The following is an 18626-nucleotide window of genomic DNA, read 5'->3' as shown; positions in this document are numbered from 1 at the left end:
CCTCGGGAGGCAAGGTCTCTGTAGACTCTCATTTTTTTCTCCAGATCACAGGCATCTTCCAATCATTGCAAAAGACTGTAAAATGAATGAAAAGATTATTGCGAGTCTTTAATGGAAAATAAAGCATAGTCTAGTGTATCCTTCTAGTTATCTGGTTCCTTTCATTGTGTTTGGGCTATTTTACAATTCTGTAAGTTGTAGAAAACTAAAAATGATATATACGATTCTTGTCCAATTCAAATTAATTGTATCTAGTGGAATGCAGTAATTTATTGCCCTGCAGACAGCTCCATTTTACATCTATTTGTAAATTTGTTGCAGCATTTATGTATATATTCTTTGAATTCTTTTTAGAGCCAGATGTAATATCTTACCAGTCTCTTCATTAATTAATGAGTTAAAAACAATCTAAATTGTGTTCGGTTTGTATTTGTATGGGAGTCGTTATTATACTTCCCTTAAAAAATGAAATTATCCTTTAAAAAGTCTATTGTTCTCAGAATTTCCATGTTACCCATGTGAGCATATGGAAATTTCAGGATCTACTGCATGCTGTTCTCAAGTAATGGACTACTAGAAATGCTAGCTCCAGCTCATCTAGCTAGCCAGGCATGGAGATTTGGGAAATTTTTTTTTTTGGCAGGAGTGTGGTAGTGGTGGTGGTGGTGTTTCTCTCAGGTTGTAGCCCAGGAAGGTGGTATGTAGGCCCTGATTTCTTTCTTGGAGTCCCAGGCATTATATTACTCTAGCTTTACCTTTTCAATTTTTAATATTTAATATTTTTTGAGAGGTTTCTTTCTCTGTCACCCAGGCTGGAGTGCAGTGGCATGATCTTGGCTCACTGCAACCTCTGTCTCTTGGATTCAAGCGATTCTCCTGTCTCAGCCTCCCAAGTAGCTTGGATTACAGGTGTGCTTCACCATGCCCGGCTAATTTTTGTATTTTTAGTAGAGACAGGGTTTCACCATACTGGCCAGGCTGGTCTCGAACTCCCGATCTCAAGTGATCCTCCGGCTGTGGCCTCCCAAAGTGCTGGGATTATAGGCATGAGCCACTGTGCCCGGCCTAGCTTTAACTTTTCAGTTCTTTCTACTTCTTGCCTTGCTACTTGAGCTTTTACATCCTTTTCTATGTATAGGAAGCCACTTTGATGTCATAATCTGCATTCTTTCTATCTTGTCTCATAAATTCTACATTCTGAACTTAATAAAAGATTTTAGGATTAAAACAATTCATTTCTCTGAAAGTAAAACTTGTTGATTCTATTGTGTTCAAATATAACCTAAAACTTAAAATTGACTTCTTTTTTTTTTTTTAGAGACAAAGTCTTGCTCTGTTGCCCAGGCTGGAGTGCAGTGGCACAATCTTGACTCACTGCAACCTCTGCCTCCTAGGTTCAAGCAATCCTCCTGCCTCAGCCTCCTGAGTAGCTGGGACTACAGGCACATGCTGCCACACCTGGCTAATTTCTTTTGTATTTTATTAGAGATGGGGTTTCACCGTGTTGCCCAGCCTGAGCTCAGGCAATCCACCCACCTCGGCCTCCCAAAGTGCTAGGATTATAGATTGTGCAGTGGCGCAATCTTGACTCACTGCAACCTCTGCCTCCTAGGTTCAAGCAATCCTCCTGCCTCAGCCTCCTGAGTAGCTGGGACTACAGGCACACGCTGCCACAGCTGGCTAATTTCTTTTGTATTTTATTAGAGATGGGGTTTCACTGTGTTGCCCAGCCTGAGCTCAGGCAATCCACCCACCTCGGCCTCCCAAAGTGCTAGGATTATAGGTGTGAGCCACCGTGCCCGGGCAAAATTGATTTCTTTTAAGTAATTAATACCTTTGATTCAACGTGAAGGAGACCCCTGGGAAAACTGGGAACTAGAAATTCGTGTAAGAAAATATATTGCCTTTATATTTAAAAATATTATTTATTTTCTATGATTGTGATTTTTCGTCTGCGTTGAGTATTTGTTCATATATAATGCAGTGTATTCTTTGGTATGAAAGAAAATGCTCCTATAGCAATATGCTAAGTTAATGATATATCTCATGTGCACTTCGTATTTCTGGGAAAAATGCTTTGTTCACGCTTTGAATCTACTTCTATTCACAGCAAAGGTCAGTCCAGTGCCCTCACTCTCTATTGTTTCCCTGCAACTTAAAAAAAAAAAAAATAGTAAGCTTCTAGCTTTTTCCCAAAAAAAAAAAAAAAAAAGGTAAGCTTCTAACTTTTCCTCTAATCACGTTTACCCTGAGTCATCTGTTATACATCCCTTTATTTTGTAAGTTGAGCCCTTTTTTGATTTAAAATATGGTTTGATTTCTCATATAGAAGCAAAGTTTGCATTTTGTTGGAACACTCCTTGAAACAGTCTAAAGAATGGCTCTTTCTTGTTTTTATATAGAGCATCTGGTGAACTTTACATCATGCATCCCAGCTTTGGCTGAGTTTAATATTTTGTCCTTTAATTTATCCAAAACTTATATTTTCTGGCTTCCAATCATCCCTTTCTTAAATTTATTTACTTAATATTTTCTTACATCAACAGCCAACTTTTTTAGGGGGAGTGGGTTGCAAGGGTATTTTCCACAGAGAATCAAAGAAAGTTTTATTACTTAATAACCCACTGGTCAGGCTGTTGGAAGCCATGTTGAAACTAGAGTTTGGGCCATTGTCCAGGGCCACTCATACTAAAATCATACTCATATTGTACTCAATTTAATTCCTTCCTTTGCAAAACTAGACATTATTAAGATGGTATGAAACTTTAGTGTTTCTCACATATTGCTGAACCCATGCGTGCTAAATGTATGACTATAAAAACTAAAAGTAATTGTCTTAGACTGTTTCTGCCACTGCAACAGAACGCCAAAGACTGGGTAATTTATAACAAAGAGAAATTTATTTCTCACAGTTCTGGAGGTTGGGAAGATCAAGAGCATGGTACTGGCATCTGTTGAGGGCCTTCTTGCTGCATCATAACATGGTGCAAGGGCAAGTGATCATGTGCGATGGCAGGACGGAGACAGGAAATTTGGCCAAACTCACTTTTAGGACAAACCCAGTCTCAATAAAACTGATCCACTCCTGTGGTAATGGTATTAATCCATTCATGAGGGCAGAACCCTCATGAACACAGACGGCAGCCATCTGTAGAGCCCTCATGACTTAATCACCTCTTAAGATCTCACCCCTTAATACTGTTACAAAGGCAATGAAATCTCAACATGTGTTTAGGAGGGACATTCAAGCCATAGCAGTAATCCATAGTTTGCAAAGTATACTGGTTTAGAATGCTATATATGTATATTTTTTCCTGAGACAGAGTCTCCCTCTGTTGCCCATGCTGGAGTGCAGTGGCATGATCTCGGCTCACTGCAACCTCCACCTCCCAGGCTTAAGTTACTCAGGAGCCACAGCTTCCTGAGTAGCTGGGATTACAGGCATGTGCCACCATGCCTGGCTAATTTTTTTGTATTTTTAGGAGAGATGGGGTTTTGCCATGTTGCCCAGGCTGGTCTTGAACTAATGAGCTCAGGTGATCCACCTGCCTCAACCTTCCAAAGTGCTAGGATTACAGGTGTGAGCCACTGCACCCAGCCTAGAATGCTAATTTTAGAATACATTATTTTATGATTTATTATTAATCCTCGTAAAAATACCGAAGAGCTATTAAATGTGCCCTACATATTGAGTACTGAACTCAATATTTTCTATATATTAATTATTTTCGTAACTGTTTGTTTGAGGCAGGTGATATTATTTTCATTGTAAACATGTGGAGACTGAATCACAGGAAGGTTAGGAAACTCCCCCAATATCATAATTTAAAAATGTATCTGGGATTTGTTTTAATCATGTATGGTAAGACATGCAGACATGGAAATGACTGTCATGGAGGAAGACATTTTTACTCACAGTTCCAAAAACACAGGAGGCACAGCATGCCACACAGGGCCATATGAGGGAAGCACCAGGGTCACTCAGGAGGCAGAAGGAACAGGACGAAAGCATGAGCAAGAGCCTTTATTGTGAGTCCACAGGAAGGAACAAGGTACATGGGCCTAGGATTGGCTAGTTTGAATAATTTCAACGGGCTCCAGTGTGTAGGGACTGCCCCTGGTTTTCTGGTACGTGGCTCTGGTATGCTTAGGGCAGAAGAATAATGCCTTCTGGAGTGGAAAAGCCAGAGAGAGGAGGCGGTTTGAAGTAAGGACTCTGGATTAGTTGGGTTGCATATGAAAGGCACACTTGCAGGGGAGGTGGCCCACGCCTGTAGTCCCAGCTTCTCGGGAGGCTGAGGCATGGGAATTGCTTGAATTCGGGAGGTGGAGGTTGCAGTGAGCTGAGATCACACCACTGCATTCCAATGTGGGCAACAGAGTGAGACTCTGTCTCAAAAAAAAAAAAAAAAAAAAAAAAGGGACAGATGGATTAAAATCCCTTCCAGTGTTATTACTGTGTTCCTGTATGACTGAACGGAGAGTTCAAAAAGCTTTCTAATGCTGCTCTAAAGCATTATTTGCTATTTGTTGGGTCCCAGCAGTGTTCTTGGTGTGTCTTCACATACTGAGGTAGGGGCAGGGGCTGGTCTGCCCCCTTTGCAGTCAACTTTGCAGACTTTGGTTGACCTGCGTTGTGATCATCCTCAGCCTGGCCATAATGGACAAAAAGCTAATAGAATCAATGATCTTTTCAGTTATGAAAACCACTATAAAAATAATAGTCTTGACTTGCATTTCAATGCAAAGCTTTAATAGATCAGTTGTAAAAGAGCCTTATATGGATTTATTTAAGTGACTTTTATGCTAGAATGTTTACATATTTATGCTTTTCCCAGCTCTTTGCAAGATGCTGTAGAAAAAAATTAAAGAAAATATTGCTTTATTTTGTTCCCCAATTTGGGAGATATGGTGATCAGAAGGACAATAAATGAATGTCAAGCTTTGGATAATACAGACTAAAAGTGCAATGTGAATTTAGATAAAGGAATTTAGATTGCTTTGAAATGAGCTACTTAATATCTTTGGGCCTTAGTTGCCTTATTTGTGAAATCAGAATAATTAATTTCCAGTACTGTAGTGAGATGTAAGTGAAATAATACATGTAAAATAATTAGCAAAGTCCTGACTTGTACTTATAAATAAACAAATATGGGTTGCAATTATTGTAAGTATTAAAGAGGCAAGTGCTAACAAGAACAGTGTAGGATAAACTCTAGATATCCATACAAAAACTTTCCCCCACACCTTCTCTCTTATTTCTTTTTTTTTTCTTATTACTATAGTTTAAGTTCTCTAATACATGTACAGAGCATGCAGTTTTGTTACATAGGTATACACGTGCCATGGTGGTTTACTGCACCCGTCAACCTGTCACCTATATTAGGTATTTCTCCTAATGCTATCCCTCCCCTAGCCTCCCACTCCACGACAGGCCCCAGTGTGTGATGTTCCCCTCCCTGTGTCCATGTGTTCTATTGTTCAACTCCCATTTATGAGTGAGAACATGTGGTGTTTGGTTTTCTGTTCTTGCGATAGTTTGCTGAGAATGATGGTTTCCAGCTTCATCCATGTCCCTGCAAAGGACATGAACTCATCCTTTTTTTATGGCTGCATAGTATTCCATGGTATATATGTGCCACATTTTCTTTATCCAGTCTATCATTGATGGACATTTGGGTTGGTTCCAAGTCTTTGCTATTGTGAATAGTGCCACAATAAACATACATGTGCATGTGTCTTTATAGTAGCACGATTTATAATCCTTTGGGTATATACCCAGTAATGGGATGGCTGGGTCAAATGGTATTTCTAGTTCTAGATCCTTGAGGAATCTCCAAACTGTCTTCCACAATGGTTGAACTAGTTTACACTCCCACCAACAATGTAAAAGTGTTCCTATTTCTCCACATCCTCTCCTGCATCTGTTGTTTTCTGACTCTCTAATGATCACCATTCTAACTGGTGTGAGACCTTATCTCTTATTTCATGCTTACCTGTCTTGCAACTTCCACTTCAATTATGCTGGGTGAACTAGACTGTAATGTAATGTTTCTCTGTGCTGTGTCTCATGTTGTTTCCTCCTGTGGAAGTGCCCCTTCCATGATGTAGCACTCCAAGAACCTCAGTCTCTCTCGAACCCTCCCACTGGTCACTCTCCCTTCTTTGCTATTTCACTGTATTTTTCAAATATTACTAAAGGTGCCTGTAGCATGAATCTGTGGTTTGAATATTTGTCTCCTCCCAAACTCAAGCTGAAGTTTAATCCCCAGTGTGTCAGTATTGAGAGGTGGAGACTTTAAGTGGTGATTGGGTCATGAAGGCTTTGCCCTCATGAATGGATAAATTCATTAATGGAATAATAAATTAATGGGTTAATGGATTAATATGGTATCATGGGAGCAGGACTGATGGCTTTGTAAGAAGAGGAAGAGAGACCTGAGTAACCATGTGAGGCTACTCAGCTCCTTCCTCCATGCGATGCCCTGCATTGCCTTGGGACTCTGCAGAGTCCCCACCAGCAAGAAGACCCTCACCAGATGTGGTCCCTTGACCTTGGAATTCTCAGGCTCCATAATTGTGAGAAATAAACTCCTTTTCTTTATAAATTATCGAGTTTTAGATACTCTCTTATATGAAACAGAAATGAACTAGGACAGAAAATTGGAATTGAGAGTAGGGTGGTGCTAATAATGAATACCTGAAAAGGTAAAGGTGGCTTTTGAACTAGGTAATGGGCAGAGGCTGGAAGAATTAGGAGAAGTAGGTGAGAAAAAGTCTATGTTCTGCTAAGGGCTTAGAATTGGCTAGTTTGAATAATTTCAATGGGTTCTGGGGTCTCAGTGGGCTCCTAGAAGACTAGGGAAAGCTTAGAACTCCTTGGAGACTGGTTCAGTGGTCATGACCTGATTGAAATCTGGATAGTAAAGGCCATTCTAGTGAGGTTTCAGATGGAACTCAGGAACAAGGTATTGAAAACTGTAGTAGCTGGGTGTGGTGGCTCACGCCTATAATTCCAGCACTTTGGGAGGTCAAGGTGGGTGGATTGCTTGAGCTCACAAGTTTGAGACCAATCTGGGCAACATGGCAAAACCTTGTTTCTACAAAAAATACAAAAACTAGTTGGGTGCGGTGGGGCATGCCTGTAGTCCAAGCTACTTGGGAGGCTGAGGTGGGAGGATGGCTTGAGCCTGGGGTTGCAGTGAGTGAGGTTGCACTCTAGATGACAGAGCCAGACCTTGTCTCAAAAAAGAAAAAAAAAAAAAAAGAAAAAAGAAAAAGAAAAGAAAGAAAACTAATAAAGACCATCCTTGTGTCCTTGTTATAAATTGGCAAATAACTTGGCAGATCTGTGTCCATGGCCAAGGGCTTTGTGGAAGGCTGAACTTGAGATTGATGAACTAGGGTAGCTGGCAGAAGAAATACCCAAGTAGCAAAGCATTCAGGCTTTTGCCTTGCTGCTTTTAATTACTTATGCTAAGCTGCAAGAGGGAAAATATGACTTGAAGATGTAATTTATGATCAAAAGAGAAGCAAAGTAGAAAGATTTGGAAAGCTCAGCCGGGCCATGTAAAGGGTGAAAAAGCATGTTCAGGAGAGGAAACCAAGGGTATAGTCCAGCTACCTTTGCCAAAGAGACTAGCATGGATAGGAGGGAGCCAGGTGCTATTTCTTAAGACAATGGGAGACAGACCCTGAAGGCATTTCACAGACCTTTGAGTCTGCCCCTCCCATCACAGGCCATCACAGGCCCACAGGCCTATAAGGGCACAATGATTTCAAGGGAGGGACCCAATGCATACTCCACAGGCTTGCTGCCCAGGGCCACCTTGGAACTCTGCTCCCCAAATTCTGGTGCAGTGTTTCTTGGCCACTCTAACTGGAGTTCGAATGGCCCGAGGTGTTAAGTAAGCCTTGGCAGTGTCCATGTGGTGCTAATTCTGCAGGCTTGCAGAAAGCAAGAGCTGTGGAGGTTGTCAGCCTTCAGCCAGATTTCAAGGCATGTTCCTAAAGCCTGGGAGCCCAGGGAGAGACCTGTTGCAGGGGCAGAGCCACTGCAGAAAGCCCCCACTAGAGCAATGCCAGAGTGAAAATGTGACGTTGGAGCTGCCACAGAGTCCTCACCTGGGCAATGTCTAGTACAGCTGTGGAAGTGAGGCCAGTACAGAAAGTCCCCACTGGGGCAATGCCTAGTGGAGCCATGGGAGCCAGACAGCCATTAGGACCCCAGAACTGTTGAACCACAGGCGGCATGCAATTGCTGTCTGGGAAAATTACAGGTACTGAACTCTAACCCTTATGACCAGCCATGTGGACTGCTCCAAGTAAAGACATAGGGATGGAACTGCCTTAGGCCTTGGGGGCCTAATCCCCAACCCAGTATCTCCAGGAAGTAGCACATGATAGCAAGAGATTATTTTCCAGCTTTGAGGTCTGCCCTGCTGGGGTTTGGACTTTTTCGGGGCCCATGACTCCTGTATCCTGGCCTATTTTTTCCTTTTGCCATGGGAATGTTTACTCTATGCCTGTCTCACCATTGTATCCTGGCAGTAAATAACTTGTTTTGATTTCATAGGCTCATAGATGAGGCTCTGGAATTTGGACTTTTGAGTTGCTGCTGGAAGTAGTTTAGACTGTGGGACTATGAGGATGGAATGAAGGTATTTGTATAGGAGGAGGACATGAGTTTTGGGGGGGCCAGTAAAAGAATGCTATGATTTGAGTATTTTTCCCATCCAAAACTCATGTTGAAATTTAATCCTCCATGTGGCAGCATTGAGAGGTGGGGGCTTTAAGAGATAATTGGGTCATGAAGGCTCTGCCCTCATGTATGGATAAATCCATTAGTAGATTAATGGAATAATGAATTCATGGGTTATTATGGCAGTAGGACTTTATAAAAAGAGACAGTGAGACTTGAGCAGGCATCATCATGTAATGCCCTTTGCTCCCTCCTACCAGCGAGAAAACCCTCACCAGATGTGGCCCTTCAAACTTGGACTTAGACTCCATAACTGTAAGAAATAAATTTCTTTTCTTTATAAATTACCCAATTTAAGATATCCTGTTCTAAGTGACAGAAAATGGACTTAGACACATACTCTTTCACATTCTTAAGTGTCTGCTTTCTCTTACTGGACTGTAAGTTCTCTGATGGCAAGGTCTCTATCCCTCTGTGTCCCCAGTGTGAAACAGATGCTTGTGAAGTAGGTGCAAAAATGCTGTAGAAGCCCAAGGGACAGAGAGCCCAATTTTTAGCAGGAGAAACCTGGATATCTGGACATAATCTGAGAAATAATAGGGCTTCTTTATTAGGGGACTATGTGATGATCACAGTGTATGTAAAGTGTTTTTCTGGAGGTGCACGTTGTGGGTGAGATGGGAACTGTTAAGTGGGGAGACTAGTTTTATGGTGAGAGCCTGGATTGGGCAGTGGAAATTGACAAGGGATCAATTTGGGAGACTCTGCAGAAGCTACTACTACATAGGATCAAATGAGAGGAAAGAGCCAGATGTCCCTCTATGATGGAGGCCAATGGCCAGCTTGTGTCCTGGCTTTGTCACTCATTGGTTGTGCGACTTTGGGAAATTTACCTAGATTTCCGTGCGTCAGTTTCCTGAGCTCCAAAATGGGAGTAAAAGCTACTGTGGAAGCTGATGAAATGAAAAGGTATTTAAAGCCAACAGAGTCTAACACTTAATAGGTGCTATATAAGTTAATCTAAGCCTATTTTGAAAGAGTTTGTATTATCTTTTGGAAATTATATGGGGATAATGCAAACATTTGTGTGTGTGTGTGTGTGTATGTGTAGAGAGTGGGTGGGGCTGGAGGACCAGATATGCTAGCTTGTAATATTCTAGGAAACTAATTATCTGAGAGAATTTATTTAAATTTGGGGAGAGTTTGGTGCCATAAATGCCAGAATAAATTTATATATGAGCTGCATAAATATGATGGAGAAGGATGTGGCTAAGCGTAGTGTGGTGGGGTATAGGACGAATGGGAAGGAGTGAGAGCAGCAATAAAAGTTTAAAAACAATAATATGGAGACCTTAAAAGAATTAAAAAAAAAACACAACAGTAAACAGTATATCACAACTAAGAATCTCCAGGATCACTCAAAAAGTGTTCTGTGAATCTTTCAAATCAATAGCACTAATTAATCCAGATAAAGGCATGAAAGGACCTCAAGATGGCAGAGTTCTATTAACAGTGAGAGAGCAGCATGGTCAAAGGCAGTGGATAATCTGGAATTTTCCAGGATGGTAAGAGGATAAATGAATTTTAATAAATGGAAATTTTGGGACAGAGGGAGTAGGTGGTTAGAAAATATTTTCTTTAAGAAAAATTTACACATTTTGTTTTTAATTGAAGGTTAGGCCACTTTTCTTTATGTTTCTTTTTAGGTTTCCATTAAGAATTGTCTGAATTCTGACATTTGGATTGTTTGATTATTCCATATGGAATTGTGTGTTAGGGTAAGACTTTGTAACTTAAGCACACAAAGAACCTTAGATTGCCACACTGACAGGTTCAAGATGAAGGGTAAAGTTTCAGAAAATATTGATTTGGTTTCTACTTCTTTGAATCTTTACATCTACTCCTACAATCCCCATTATTAATTAACTTCAGAAGTGGTTTTGCCTACGAACCTGACAATGATCTTTCTGGTTATACATTTTCTAATTAGAAATATACATATGGACATACATTCTATGTATAATAATACATATATAGTATGTGTATCTATATTCTTATATATATAATAGACTATAATTATATAGTCTATATGTGTATAGATTTATATATACATCAACCAATTATGTACAGATAGAACATCGTTACTAAGATGTTAACTCTCCTTTTTCCTTCCTTCCTTCGTCCTTCCCTTCCACTTTTTAAAAAAATATTCTTGGTCAGGCACAGTGGCTCACGCCTGTAATCCCAGCACTTTGAGAGGTCGAGGCAGGCGGATCATGAGGTCAGGAGTTTGAGATCATCCTGGCTAACACAGTGAAACACTGTCTCTACTAAAAATACAAAAACTTAGCTGGGCGTGGCAGTGGGCGCCTGTAGTCCCAGCTACTAGGGAGGCTGAGGCAGGAGAATGGTGTGAACCCGGGAGGCGGAGCTTGCAGTGAGCCAAGATCATGCCACTGCACTCCAGCCTGGGTGACAGAGCAAGACTCTGTCTCAAAACAAAAAAAAATTCTTTCATATCAGTAAGGGCAAAGGTATATTATTTCTGATGTCACAGTTGCTTTAGATAATTCTAAGCAGCTGATACAGATACCTTCTTTACCATGACATGGAACGAAGAATGGGAATTGATAATTGACAAGATTACAAATTCTCTGATTTTTTTAAATCAAAAAATGTAATAGCAATAGATATTCTGAATTGCAGCAGATAAGAGATCCTGCTGGTTACAATGGAGGATTAGTGTCACCATTCTGACTTTCTGGAGAGGTCCTGTCTCCTCAGGTATGTCCTGTCTGCCTGAGTCATCATGGGACAGAGAACGTCCTTGGGTTCTAGGGATCCTCTAGATCAAGGACTCTTAATCTGGTGCATCAGAAAGACCTTGAACTCCGTAAAGTTAATGCAAATATTATAGCCACTTTTTTGTGGTAAAATACTTATAACTTGAGATCTACCCTCTTAACAAAATTTTAACTATAAGCATAATGTACAGCAGATATTTAGAACTTTTTCATCTTGTACGACTGAAACTTTATACCCATTGAACAGCAACTCCCTACTTCCACCTTCCTCCAGCTTTTGCAACCACCATTCTACTTTTTGTTTCTATGAGTCTGACTACTTTAAAAACCTCATATAAATGAAATCACGCAGTACTGTCCTTCTGTGACTGGCTGATTTCACGTAGCATGATGTCCACTTTTGTGGAAAACAATATGGAGATTCTTCAAAAAATTAAAAAATAGAACTACCACCCAGCATTCCCATTTCTGGGTGTTTATCCAAAAGAACTGAAATCAGGATTTGGAAGAGATATTTGAACTCCCATGTTCATTGCAGCATTACTTACAATAGCCAAAAGGTGGAAACCACCTTAATGTTTATTGATTGATGACTGAATAAAGAAAATTTGGTACATGCATACAATGGAATATTATTCATGCATACAAAGAAGGAAATCCTGTCACATACTATCACATGAATTATAGCCATGCCTGAAGGGAAAACTTTTGGGAAAACTTAGCTTTCTATCACGTTCTGGAAGGAATCTGCCATACAAACAAAGTTAAACATCACTGCATTAAGGCATGCCTAACACACTGAACAAACTCAACGAAGTTAAACTTGACTGACTTTGTCATTCCATGTTTGGGCCTGCTCCAGATAATTAATGTGCTCATGACACTCTCCCTGCCCAGCTTTTAAAAGGTCTTTTTCTGTAGGTGCTTACTCCAGTCTGGTCTTGCTAGGTAGAGTTCCAGTAGGGACACTAACATCCTATCTCTTTTTTTTTTGAGACTGAGTCTTGCTCTGTCGCCCAGGCTGGAGTGCAGTGGCATGATCTTGGCTCACTGCAAACTCCGCCTCCCGGGTTCAAGCGATTCTTCTGCCTCAGCCTCCCTAGTAGCTGGGACTACAGGCACCCGCCAGCACGCCGAGATAATTTTATATTTTTTTAGTAGAGACAGGGTTTCACCATACGGGCCAGGCTGGTCTCGAACTTCTGACCTTGCAATCCCCCTGCCTTGGCCTCTCAAAGGGCTGGGATTACAGGCATGAGCCACTGCACCCGCCTACTAGCATCCTATCTTATGGAAACATACTTATTCTATTTTCTCAGAGCACTGCTCTTTGCTAGGGAGTAAATAAACTGAGCTGACGTGTCATGGTTTGTCTTTCTCAGATGTGAGTCTTTCTTCAGGGAATTTCAATGGTCTGAACAGATAAAAGCAAACAGTAGAGATTTGGGGCTCAAGAGCAAGTTAGAGTGGTAGATAAGATTATAACAGTGATGTTCTTCTCAACTCTTCTAAAGAAGTCATTGAACATGTGCCTTCTCTATACGCAAGACTGATCTACCTACTTAAAAAAGAAGAAAACAAATCCGTTGGACAATGCCACATAAGATTATTTTTTGCATCTTTAAGAAAGTCTTCTTAAAATTAATGTTTTTTTTTTGTTTTGGTAGGAAATGTAGCCATTAAGATAATTGCCTTTCTTAGTACCAAAGTCTCAATCGTTAAAGGTTAAGGGTTCTGTTGGTTTTTCTTCTCTATAAGATCTTGTGGTGGATTTCTGTTACATATGACTGAAGAATAAATAAGAAATCTTGGATGAAAGTTTAATTTTTTTTCAAAACAGGACACTTCTCATGGTCCTAACTATTTTTGAAGCCATTCTCTATTAACATTATGACAGGGATTTGGTAGTGGGAAAAGATGTTCCAAATTTATTTGACACATAGCTCCCATCTGGCTTTTAGTAAGTTTTATTTTATTTATTTATTTTTTTAAAGGTGTCTTGGTCCATTGTGCTGCTATAACAGACTACCTGAGACTTGGTAATTTAAAATGAACAGATATTTATCGGCTCAGAGTTCTGGAGGCTGGGAAGTACAATATAAGTACAATATCAAGATGCTGGCTATTTGCAAGGGTCTTTTTGCTACATCATCACATGGCAGAAGGGGAGAGGATAAGAGAGAGCAACAGGGGGCTGAACTTGCCCTTTTATAATGGCACCAATTCCACCCATGAGGGTGGAACTCTCCTGGCCTAATCACCTTTGAATGGTCCCACATCTTTAAAACTGTGATAATAGCAATTAAATTTCAACATTAGTTTTGGAGAGGCAAACATTGAAAGTACAGTGGAAAGGAGACCTTACCGTTTTATATAATCCTTAGTAAAACTTGTGTAATTCATGGAATGGAGACTGCTAATATATGGTTAGATTGGGAAATTAGATATTTCCTATAGATTTTAAGTATTGGATAAACTTAAGAATATTCTGTATAGAATTCTTTCTCCTTGTAATCTAAATCAGTTTTCTGATTTAGAAACTAAGGAGAAGCCTGTAGTCATTGGCTTAAAAATGGATTACAAATGAATTTGTAGAAATAGTGCTCCCATCCCAACTTCACTTCTATTTTACATCAGTCTTTTTTTTTTTTTTTTACATAACAGATGTGACATTTAAATATTTCTCTAATGTTATGGTGCATTGAACTTTGTCAAAGAGTCATATGGTTTATGCAAACACAAAGATAATCTTGGAACATTGACATATGTAAGCTTAATTTGAAAAGTCTGTGAAAATAGTGAAAAGCAGATGGAGAGTTGCCATGGAAATTACTAACACTTGGAAGAAAAATATTACTTTAGGGTCACTGTGATTTCTAAAGGAATGGTCAGACTTGCAAAATTTTTTTCCTACCCAATTGTCAGTAATAAAAACAGATATTGGCAGGTATATTTTTTTATTTACCTGTGATTTTATGATTTCATTGCATTCTGAATATATTACAAGTATGCATATTTTTATTGGTAAAGACTTTTTAGTAGTGGAAGAAAACCTAACTATGTACCACTACTTTAAATAAGAAATGTTCTTGTCAATTATTCTGAATGAAAGTACAAGTTGTGACTTATTAGTCTTTGTTCTCCTTATGTAGGTTTTTATCTTGATATAAGATAAAATTAGTATCAGAATTACATAGTCTTTAAAGGAAGATGACTAAAATTTGCTCTTATAGATTAATTGTACCAATTGTAAAAAATAGAGACAAGTCTAGATAGCTCAATAAAAGTAATTAAAAAACCTTTTAGGCCAGATTCTTTATTAGAAATTATAATTGGTAGACACTGCTCTTTACCATAGCTTAATCATAGAGAAAGTTAAAAAATCTCAGTAGGAAGTCATTTGCACTGCTCATTTTGTACCAGCAATTATTTATCACCTGATTGTTTTATATATTCATTACCATGACCTTTGGAAAAGTCAATAACTAAATTCTACTACTTTCTCTTTTCTTCTGGGGCAATTTCAGTTGCTGTAGTTCTCATGGAATAGACTAATCAAAAGTGGGAAAGAATTAACGTTGGGGCCGGGGGTTTTGGAACATTGACATAACATTTGGTAAAATGTGAAGTTGAATTAATGCTGTTTTTGACGTTAAAAATGAAATATCAAGAATAAAGGGATAAATATCTATGATTCCAGCCTGCAGGAATTCATACAAACTTGGTTCTTTGCAAAACACTAAAATTACACAATAAGATTCAATGGGAATTTAAAATGAGGATGCTGGGATCAAACAATGCAGATCGATTAGCATTTAAGTTGTTTTTTCCTTTGTTCTTTCTTTCCTTTTCTTTTTTTTTAAAAAAAAGATTTGGATGGCAAAGTGTCTTTCTGTAATTGTTTTATGGCTGCCATTGCAATTAAGAAATGGAAAATAAATTTCTGAAATCCAACAAAGTCTGATCTTATCAGCATCAGAACCATGTATGGAAGGAGAAAACAGAACTCACACTTAAGAGGATGGCCAAATAGAAAGACCAGCCAAGTGGAAAAAGTCCTCCTAAGTGGAGCAGTTGAACCTTGGGAATGTATCAGCCTTAGAAAATTGCAGCTGGAGACATCTGTCATTTGTGAGTGTGAAATGGTTTAGTTGGCCTCATACCTGAGCTAGGGGTGCTTGAGATCCCGCATTTGTTTTAGGCAAAGAGAAATCGGTGTTTCTCTCTTGGGAAATGCTTTGGATGTTTGAGGAAAAATACATGTTTATTGAAGTATAACAAATATACAGAAAAGTATTCAGACCACAGGGCATAGTTTTATTGATTTCCACAAAGGAAATTACCAATACCTTGAAAAACAAATACACTATTATTAGAAGCCCAAAGTCCATTCTAGTATAACCATCCAGTCTTTACGGCCCCAAATGTAACCACCACCTTCACTTTTTTTTTTTTTTTTTTAAGATGGAGTTTTGCTCTGCTGCCCGGGCTGGCAGCAATGATGTGATCTCGGCTCACTGCAACCTCCACCTCCTGGGTTCAAGCGATTCTCCTGCCTCAGCCTCCTGAGTAGCTGGGATTACAGGTGTGCGCCACCATGCCTGGCTAACCTTGTATTTTTAGTAGAGACGGGTTTTCACCATGTTGGTCAGGCTGGTCTCAAACTCCTGACCTCAGATGATCCGCCCGCCTCAGCCTCCCAAAGTGCTGGGATTACAAGCGTAAGCCACCGTGCCCAGCCCACCTTGACTTCTAAACTGTGGAATAGTTTTGCCTGATTCTGGAATTTATATAAATGTAACCAAAGAGGATGTACTTTTTGGGTCTGTCTCTGTTAGCTGGATATTATGTTTGTAAGATTTATTCCTGGTGTTGCACGTAGCAAATCTGTGTCATCCTCGGTGCTCTATAGTACTAACTATTCTGTTGTATGAAAAGTCCACAATTTTTTCATTAATATTAACAGTGTTTCTATAAACATTCTTATATATGTTTTTTAGGGAAGATAGATACACATTTGTGTGTGTGTGTGTGTGTGTGTGTGTGTGTATACGTACCAAGGAGTGAAACTGCTGGAGCATATGGTAATCATCTCTAGTGGAAACTGCTGAATAATTTTTCCCAAGAAGTTTTAGTGAATTTCACTTGCTTTTCATCCTTGTCAACTCTTGGTACTGTCATTTTTATTTTTACCCTTAATGGGAGATGGTCATGATTTCTCATTCTTGTTTTAACTGAAGAAGCTGAGTGCCTTTAGATATGTTTACGGACCCTTTGGATATCCTCTTTTGCAAAGTGTTATTCAAGTTTCTTGCCCAGTTTTTCTATTGGATTGTCTGTATATTTCTTATTGATTTTAGGAATTCTCTTGTATTCTGAATCGGAGTCTTTTGTCAGTAAGATGTATGGAAACATCTTCCACTTTGGGGCTTAATTTTTCACTTCTTAGTGATGTCTTTGATGAATAGACATTATTAATTTTAATGTAATATAATTGATCAATTTTTGTTTCTTTTATGGTTAGTCCCTTTTAAATTCTGTTTAATAAATCTTTTTAATAAATTTTATAATATTTTGTTTTATAAATTTTATTAAAATATTATTTTATAATTTATTCTAGAAGTCCTTTTTTTAAAAACAAATTTAATTGATATATAATAATTATACAGTCAGGTGTGGTGGTTCATGCCTGTAATCCCAGCACCTTGGGAGGCTGAGGCAGGCAGATTACTTGGGCCTAGGGGTTCAGTATGGTGAAACCCCATCTCTACAAAAAATACAAAAATTAGCCAGGTGTGGTGGCATGTGCCTGTAGTCCTAGCTACTTGGGAGGCTGAGATGGGAGGATTGCTGGAGCCTGGGAGGTCAAGGCTGCAGTGAACCGAGATCGTACCATTGCACCACAGCCTGGGCAACAGAGCAAGACCTTGTCTCAACAAAAATAGTTACACAAATTTTTGGGGTACATGTGATATTTTGGTACATGTGATATTTTGATACATGTATACAATGTGTAACAATCAGGGTAATTGGGATATCCATCACTTCAAACATTTATCTTTTGTGTTGGGAATATTATAATTATCTTCTAGCTATTTTGAAATGTACAATAAATTATTCTTAATTGTAATTTCCCTACTGTACTATTGAATGTTAGAACTTATTCCTACTGTTTAACTGCACTTTTGTACCTATTAACTAACTTCTTTTCATGCCCCCTTCTCCCTTCCTTTCTCAGCCCCTGGTAACCAGCATTCTACCCTCTACCACCATGGGATCCACTTTTTTAGCTCCCACAGATGAATGAGAACATGTGACATTTGTCTTTCTGTGCCAAGAAGCTCCGTGGTTTTAGCTTTCACATATTGATAGATCTACAGTATATCTGGAACTGATATTTGCATATGATGTGAGGCAGAAGCTCAAGATCCACATTTTCACCTGTGTTTACCCAACTGATTCATATCCAGTTGACCCAGGAACACTGACTAAAAAGAATATCCTTTTCCTAACTAATCGTGTGTTACTTTTATCATACATCAAGTGGACTCTTTTCTTTTCCACTGACTAATATCTATCCTTTCACCAATTCTCTTAATTACTGCAGCAATATAATAAATCTTGATACCTGAAAGTGAAAGTCTGACTGTTCTTTGTATTACTATGCAAATATTTGAACCAGCTTGTTAAATTCATTAAAAATATATTTAGCTGGGATTTGGACTGGGATTGCATTGAATCTATAGATCAATTTGGGAGAAAATGGTATTTTTACAATATTGAGTCTTCTAATTGATGAATATAATATCTATCTCCCAATAATTTTTGTTATTTTTTATTTTATTTATTTTATTTTTTGGGGACAGGGTCTTGCACTGTCACCCAGGCTGGAGTACAGTGGCACAATCATCTCTCACTGGCAATCTTAACCTCCTGGGTTCAATCAATTCTCCTACCTCAGCCTTCCAAGTAGCTAGGACTACAAATGTGTGCCACTAGGCCCGGCTAATTTTTTTGTTTGTTTGTTTTGGAGAGATGGGGTTTCGCCATGTTGCCCAGGCTGTTCTCAAACCCCTGGGCTCTAGCAATCTGCTCACCTTGGCCTCCCAAAGTGCTGGGAT

General features: G+C 39.1%; 1 long non-coding RNA gene across 3 annotated transcripts in view; it reads left to right on the top strand.

Moving 5' to 3' along the window:
- The window catches only part of LOC105481273 (uncharacterized), a 31349-nt gene extending 13088 nt beyond the window's left edge, over window positions 1–18261 (top strand). Inside the window, exons 3-4 of one of the 3 annotated variants that reach the window (XR_986862.3) lie at window positions 15376–15636; window positions 17744–18261. This is a non-coding gene — a long non-coding RNA (uncharacterized lncRNA). The remainder of the gene's footprint in view (window positions 1–15375; window positions 15637–17743) is intronic. The other 2 variants (XR_986863.3, XR_986864.3) reach the window with 2 other exon arrangements.
- The last annotated feature ends 365 nt before the right edge of the window (window positions 18262–18626 follow it).

This window comes from Macaca nemestrina, chromosome 10 (genome assembly GCF_043159975.1).
Source record: "Macaca nemestrina isolate mMacNem1 chromosome 10, mMacNem.hap1, whole genome shotgun sequence".
Lineage (NCBI taxonomy): Eukaryota > Metazoa > Chordata > Mammalia > Primates > Cercopithecidae > Macaca > Macaca nemestrina.
Note: the sequence above shows the minus strand (reverse complement) of the source record. Positions and strands in the feature narration are given on the sequence as shown.